This window comes from Vanacampus margaritifer, chromosome 15 (assembly GCF_051991255.1).
Source record: "Vanacampus margaritifer isolate UIUO_Vmar chromosome 15, RoL_Vmar_1.0, whole genome shotgun sequence".
Taxonomy (NCBI): Eukaryota; Metazoa; Chordata; class Actinopteri; order Syngnathiformes; family Syngnathidae; genus Vanacampus; species Vanacampus margaritifer.
This window is the reverse complement of record NC_135446.1, coordinates 10711298-10719064: the sequence shown is the minus strand read 5'-3', so window position 1 is coordinate 10719064 and position 7767 is coordinate 10711298. Positions and strand designations below refer to the sequence as shown.

The following is a 7767-nucleotide window of genomic DNA, read 5'->3' as shown; positions in this document are numbered from 1 at the left end:
GAATGTGGGCTGTGTTCAGAATTGACCAATCATATTCTTTCTCATGTTAAATGGAAGTCAGCACACACCTTTTAAAGTGCCTTTGAAGTGTGGCTTTCCCTAGAATTTTTTTGTTTTTGCTTTCCAACAACTGCTATCGTGAACTGTTTGTAATTACATCCACCTTGACTAAAACCTAAATTATTTCAGTTCTTTTCGGTTCCCCTCTCAATGATGATTTTTTTTTTTGTTGTATCGGTTGTAGGTCGGTTTTGAAATGATTAACTCATTCACTGCCATTGACGGGTATAGACGTCAAAAATTCATTTGAACTATTTCTATTAGTTTCACTTTTTTTTTGAGTGTGTGACAACCTGAATTTTTTTATTGTACATTTAAAACGGATATAAAATTTGTGATTAATCGTGAGTTAACTATTGAAGTCATGCGATTAATTACAATTAAAAAATGTAATCGTCTGACGCCCCTACTTTTTAATAATTTTTCCTTTTCTTCTTTCTTTTTTATTAGGGGCATCAGGCGATTATTTAAAAAAAAATTGTAATTAATCACATGACTTCACTAGTTAACTCAAGATTAATCATTAATTTTATATCTGTTCTAAATGTACATTCTTTTTTTCTAGGTTTTCATACTCTTGTTAACAAAAGTGAAAACATTTTTGAAACTAATAGAAATAGTTCAAATGAATTTTATACATCTATAGCCGTAAATGAGTTAATCTTGTTCCCATATTTTAAAGTTTGTAGACTTTTTGTATCCACACTAGTTAGGGTAGGGCTTGCCATTAGGTTTGGCCCAGGATAACCACTGCCAATCAATGAGTCACCAAGGTGTTGTTAGTTGAGGAAAATCTTTTCATCACAGTACAGACAACCAGGCCAGTGTGCAGAATTAAAGTAAGGCAGAAGCATCTGTGGAATGTGCGAAGCGTCCAAAGAAGTCGCACAGTGACAAGCGCTATGAAATGCTGATGAAAAATGACTGGCATGGGCAAGTGTTAGGAGCCAGTCTCGGTCGCAGTGTGTCCCACCGCTCTTACGCCACCCGGGCTGGAATCCAAGGTGTTAGACAATTTCTCGGTCGGGTGTAAAAACAACATGCTGGGAATAGCAACAGGAAGTGGGAAGCCAGTCAACCTAATAGCTCACTGCTCAATCTAAACACCCATTCCAGAAAGATTTTGTGGACTAGACAAAGGTATGTTAAGGACAGAGGTTTGGGAAGTAAGCACAGCACAGTTTACAGTTCCTAATGAGGACATACACCGCTTATACTTACACACTTCACAATTACATTAGGGAGAATGCATTAGCTTGTGATTACACAGGCCACCAAGCAAGGTATCGTCATTCCCATTATTTGCAAGTGATTGTTTAGTATGTGCGTTCAAAGTACTGTAGTTGTTAATTACTTAGTTGCAAGTAAACAATGATACATTGATCTTGGCCAAATTAACTATTTTTAAATTGACTGACCCCACCAATCCTTTTATTCTGCCAAACATCGGAATTTAAAATAGGTTGAATGTGAGGTTTCCTGTACAGTATTTGGAAAGGCGGAAGGTGATGAGATTGTGTCACTGTTTGTCACCGCCTGAATCTAAGGGACAAAGGTGCCTTTTGTAGCAGATCGCAATGTGTGTGTCGACTCGAGAGTAAGTGTGAGTCAGTGGATCAGCGGCCCAGGTTGCCCTACCTTTGTTTGTTAAAGCTTGCTAAGATAACAGCCATGTCGTCACCTCCGCCCACATGCCCCAATGTGCCTTTTTGAACGATGAAAGACCTTTTCAAGGTGAAGCACAATTGACTATCATTGGTTTATTGAGTAACATTTTTTTTTATTGTTTTTTATAAAGCACACATAGAAGTACTACTCTGTGAACCAGAAAAATGGAATTCATTTTTAACTCGTTCACTGCCATTGACGACTATAGACGTCAAAAATGCATGTGAACTATGTCTATTAGTTTAACTTTTTTTAAATTTCATTTCATTTTTCATGAAAACCTAGAAAAAAAATTGTACAAAAAAATTTATTTACTTATATTTAAATTAGGGGCGTCAGGTGATAATTATTTTTTTTATTGTAATTAATCACATGACTCCACTAGTTAACGATTAATCACAAATTGTACATCTGTTCTGAATGTACAATAAAAACAATTCTAGTTTAGTAAGTTAGCAAAAGTGGAAAAAAATGTTAAACAAATAGAAATAGTTCAAAAAATTTTTGACGTCTATAGCCGTCAATGGCAGTGAACGAGTTAATCTCACTTGGGAAATTAAGCCCTATTTTCTCTATCCCCAACTCACTTGTGTTTTTCCATATTACTTTTTTTTTTTTTCTGGAGAGCTCAGTATTGTTTCCATATTACTTGTAACGTGGGGGTCAGGTAATTGGGTGAGGTTTTTCCATGTTTGTCTGCAGAGCCAGACGGGCACTGGGCAGGGCACTCTGGCAGACAACATGGAAAAGAGTCAGAATAGTCCAATGTAAACGCTCCCGGGGGTGCAGACTGATTGCCATGATATCATTTGGCTGCTAGACTGAAAAGGCACCACGTAAATGTCATCATAGTTACAAGTGAGATGTTTACTGGCAAAACCACCTAATGAGAAAAGGATTTTGTTGAGGAAAAGAACATCATTATTGCCCTTAGTTCACATTCCTGGCATAAAATGTGCTCGTTTTTAAATCAGTGAACATGCATCCATTTTTTATAGTGTTGCTTATCCTCCTGAGGGTCGTGAATAATCTGAAACCTTTCCCACCTTACTTTGCGCAAGAGGTGTGCCACCGTCCAATCTCAGCATAACACATTCACACTCATATCTATGGTCAATTTAGAATCTTTAATAAATCCGACGCGCAAATTTCATAGTAAATCCGGAGCCGAGATTCTAACGGAATGACAACTTTGTGATAATTATAATAATGCAATCCCCCACCTCTAATCATCTGAGATCAAGCTACCCGTGATCCTGAAATGGACAAGCAGTGTAGAGAAAATGACAACAAGAACACATTAACTAGCTTTTTTTGTTTCTAGCTCTACTGTATTATTACTTAGGTCACTTTACATTCTAATTTAATCCCCAAAAATGTTTTTTTTTTTTTTATACATGACTAAACTATAGAATACATTTTTACATAAGTAGTACAATAAATAGTTCATTGTAAAGTGTTATTTCCTTGGTTGACTGACTGTAGCTCAATGAAGGCTCTCTGCTGACATCTTGTGGTTTACTTTTCTCAGCTTCTCGGGCTGTCAGAGATTGTAATAATTACTTTCAATCAACTAACAGATAGTCAGTCACTTCTTTGACAAGGCGCCATTTGATGAATTCTTTGATTACCTTTAGATCCAAAACTATTGGAATATTACAACAAAATTTGGTTCTCTAACAGAGACGTAGGGACTAGAGCAGGGGTGCTCAAGTTCGGTCCACGATAGCCCCTATCCAGCCTGTTTTCCATGTTTCCCTCCACTAACACACCTGATTCACGATCAGGATCGTTATCAGGCTTCTGCAAAGCTTGCTGATTAGCTGATCATTAGATTCAGCTGTGCTGCAGGAGGGAAACAAGCTGGATAGGGGCTCTCGAGGACCCAACTCGAGCACCCCTGGACTAGAGAATAACGTTCTCATAAAAAGTTGTGCAATTACTTGGTTATATTAATACATTGTGTTGTGTTTGGGACTTACCGTCTCAAAGTCCTACTGCCTTCTTTAAACGATAGTAAACTGGAGCTGTATAATCACCGGTTTCACCCATCCGTACTCATTAAAATGTTCACGTGGTACTTTTGTACTGTAGACGCAAGGACCACTTGAGTAGCCCGTGGGTCTGTTCTAAAAATAGCTCACCAGTGCACTAACCCTGGAGAACCCACAGGGTCAAATTTGGCCCCTATAAATTCTGCTACTCAAATAACAAAGACCTTTTTTTTTTTTTTTTTTTTACAAATTTAACTTCAAGTCCAGAGTGCCACTTCTGACCCCTGCATGGGGCCATCTAGTGGATGAATATTGCACTTACATGAGCCAGAGTGGTGGTGACAAGATGGCTGCCAACATGCTGTTTTGTTGAGCTGGAAATCAATCCAGGACTTTATTTTTTAGGAATGTTGTCGAAGTGATCATTTGAAAATGCAAACATGAGAGATTTCAGGCCTAATATGATCGAAATGATAAAATACAATTAGGAGATATAATTAAACCATCTTTCTTAATGTTAGTAATGACAGCAGTAATAATAATTATGATATGATGATGATGATGAAGTGCACATTTAACACATAAGACATTTTATTTGATTCAATTTATTTTATTAAAAACAGCATTTCTTGTGTTGATTTCCCAGCTTGAGTTGCATTGATCCACGGTTTTATAACCGATTTCAAATGGTGCTAGAAGGACTCTGTTGGGGGCTCTATGCACCATGGGAAATCAGTTATCTGGTAGTGGAGGAAGAGGAATGTGGGAAGACTGTCCGGCGTTTGACCCTTGAACCCGTATGCTACCTCTTGCTGTGCTGCTGTCCCCAAGAACACTGATTTCAAATGGTGCTAGACAGAGGCAACATACATCTAAACCACCACGTGAAACCAGCTTCCGGGGGCAGACGTTTGCAGAAAAAAATCATTTCATCTCCAAAAGACGGACGGGAGCTGCCCAAAAAAAGTTTGCGAAATCACCGCTTTCGGCGACGGATAGTTGAACATAAACAGTGAAGCAACACATGCAGACAGAAAATATAACAATACTCGCAGGCATATCATCTCTATCCTGACTAATATTACTGCAGTTATTAAACTTTCCGTCTGTCTGTCTGTATTATATTGCCTCCAGGTGATTTTCTGTTTCTTTTTTTTTTCTTTTTTTTTTCTTTTTTTTTTCTCTTCTTTTCTTTTTCTCCAGGAGAACTCAGTATTGTTCATTCGATTTGACATCATCATTGCTCTCCTTTTTTTTTAAAAAACAAATAAATTAAAAAAATGTAATAAATGTTTTTTTTTTAAATATATATACATATACAAACACACATATATATATATATATATTATATATTTATTTTTTTTTGTATGTGGGTGAGTATGTGTATGTGCGTGTGTGTGTGCGTGCGTGCGAGCGTGTGTGTATTCATCAGTTCACCTAAAGCCCATTAAAAAAAATCCCATACTAATAATATAATATAATAATAAATTGCCAAATGCAGAAACATCAATGTAAGTTATCACGATGTAGTGGCTCTCGCTAACAGACAGAATTAAGTAACCAGAATTAGGTTAAAAAATTCTATATACGTAGACCATGTTTCTATAAATTTTGATTTTCTGTTTCAATGACAAATTTGCTGTTGCTATGGCAACATGCAGCACATTAGCATTAGATATTGTGTGCATTGTATGTGTATGACATAACTACCAAATGCTGGTGTCAAGACGGAAGGCATCCTTATTTTTTTTTTTTTTTTTCAGGAAACAAAGAAAAAAACATTGCGAAAGAGAGCAAGCCATTTTCAACACTTTAGATTGGTTAGGGATTTGTAAAAAAATAACAGACCCACGTGAGGGCTGACCAGTAGTATTGATTTATGGGAGACCAATTTTGGGGAGCAATAACCTACAAAAAAAAAATCCATTTCAATAGTTAACTCATTTGATATTGTGCCCCAGTTAATCCAGGAAAAAAAAAAACTACAAGTCGAGTGCATTGGGTATGCATACGCGGCTTGTTATGTAACGTAATAGCAAGAAAAACCACATGGCCACGTGGAAAGTTCCATGTGTGTGCGCATGCATTAATGTGCAAGCATATTTGGTACACATCTAAAACCATAAAGCAAAAGATCGTTTGTATTTTACATTGAAATATTGCTTTAATTTAACACAACACATATTCATATTGTAATCTATACAAATCAACCTTTTTCTTTCTTTTTTTTTGGTCTTGCACTTGTGCTACTGTAAAGGTTTCATTGAGTTATTAACATTACTAATTTACTACTAGCATTAAAAACGTACTAATACACCAGCTAGAGAATAAAACAATGAATAACGGTGAAAAATAATTCATTCATGTAGTCAACAAATCAAGTAAATGCATAAGTATTTTATACTTATGTAATAATATTATATATAATATTATTGTTGCTTCTACAATTATTATTGTTAAAAAAAGGTGATTGTATTCCCTTTTAAAATATTCATGACAAATATATTAAATGTCTTTCATCTGAATGATTATATTGCCATGTATGAAGCATGCACAGTAGCAATTCAAAGAGTTGCCGTTAGGTGTCACCAAAACCCTTCAAAAATGGCCATCCTTGTAATATGCTGAATCCGTTTACAGTCCAGGGTCGGTGAAAAGTTGGTAATAAAATTCACATTCCTATGAATAAGATGTTTTTTATTATGATGGAAAATATAATTAAAGATAAAAAGTGTAGAAAGTAAGCTGCTATCTTAACTCATTTACTGCCATTGACGGTTATAAACGTCCCAAAAAAAAATTTTAATTAAAAAAATCTACTTTTGTTAACAAGAGTATGAAAACCTAGACTTTTTTTTATTGTACATTTAGAACAGATATAAAAATTAAAAAAAATAACATTCTAGGTTTTTATACTCTCGTTAACAAAAGTGGGGGAAAAGATGTTAAAGCAATAGAAATAGTTCAAATGAATTTTGGGCGTTTATAGCCGTCAATGGCAGTTAAACAGTCAGACATTGCAAAAATAAGAAGGGGAGAAAAAAAAGCAATATTACTCCCAACGTATAGTGTTTTGTTGTTTGACCTTTTAAGCCTTTTTACAATGCTGTTCTAAGTGGGAAGCTACAAACCCAGTTTTTGCAATAATAATTTTTAATAAAAGGTTTAAATGTCCTTAAAAGAGCCTTTGATGCAAAACATCATGAGCGCACACACACACACACACACACATACAAACCATTTTGGAAAGAAAGGCCTCTCTGTGGAGGTGTGATGCACGCTTGCACTGGCTTCCTGTTCCATTCTCTTCCCGGGAAGTGACATGTTGAGGCACAAAGATATTCGTGTCAGGCTGTGACTCCCACGTTTAACAACCATGTCATCCTCCATATTGATCTCCGCCGCGTCCTTCTGTAAAGACATGCGATAACAATTACAGTTCTGTTGATGATTGGGACCGCTTAGGTGGAGAGGTTTTAAAGTTCTGAAAAATGTCTGACTAATTATAATAATAATATAGGAAAGAGGTTAGCTGAGAAAAAGCAGGACATTGAAGAGACAGTAGTGGTGCAACAGGAAGTAACAATGATTGGTATGGTAGGAGTTCAAAAGGCAGTGAAAATGATGAAAAATAAAAATGCAGATGGTCCTGATGGCATGCAGTACCTGTGGAGGTATCGAAGCATCTAGGAGAGGTTTTCATTAGGAACAACCAGGACGGAAAGGATTAGAAAAGAGCTCATCAGAGGGACAGCCAAGGTTAGAGGTTTAGTATATATTTAAATGAGCATCATTATAATAGAAACCTTACTTAAATTTGCTGAACCCTAACTTTGGGTTAAAACCTGCTTAACTGCATGGAACTAATAAATGAGTAAATATTTTTTTGCCATAAATTACATAATAACACAACTTTTCTACTACAACTTCTCGAGTGTTTTTCAATTAAAAAATAAAGAAAAAAATACATTTATTTTGTTGCAAATAATTCTGGTATTGCCCAAACTGTCATTGTGGTGTGGCGATTTGCAAACATGATTCACAT

The 7767-nt window shown here is 35.9% G+C and overlaps 1 long non-coding RNA gene across 2 annotated transcripts in view; it reads right to left on the bottom strand.

The window, feature by feature from the left end:
- Positions 1 to 3676: 3676 nt before the first annotated feature.
- The window catches only part of LOC144035082 (uncharacterized), a 50383-nt gene continuing 46292 nt past the window's right edge, over positions 3677 to 7767 (bottom strand). For both annotated transcript variants that reach the window (XR_013288370.1, XR_013288369.1), the window contains exon 3: positions 3677 to 7133. This is a non-coding gene — a long non-coding RNA (uncharacterized LOC144035082). The remainder of the gene's footprint in view (positions 7134 to 7767) is intronic.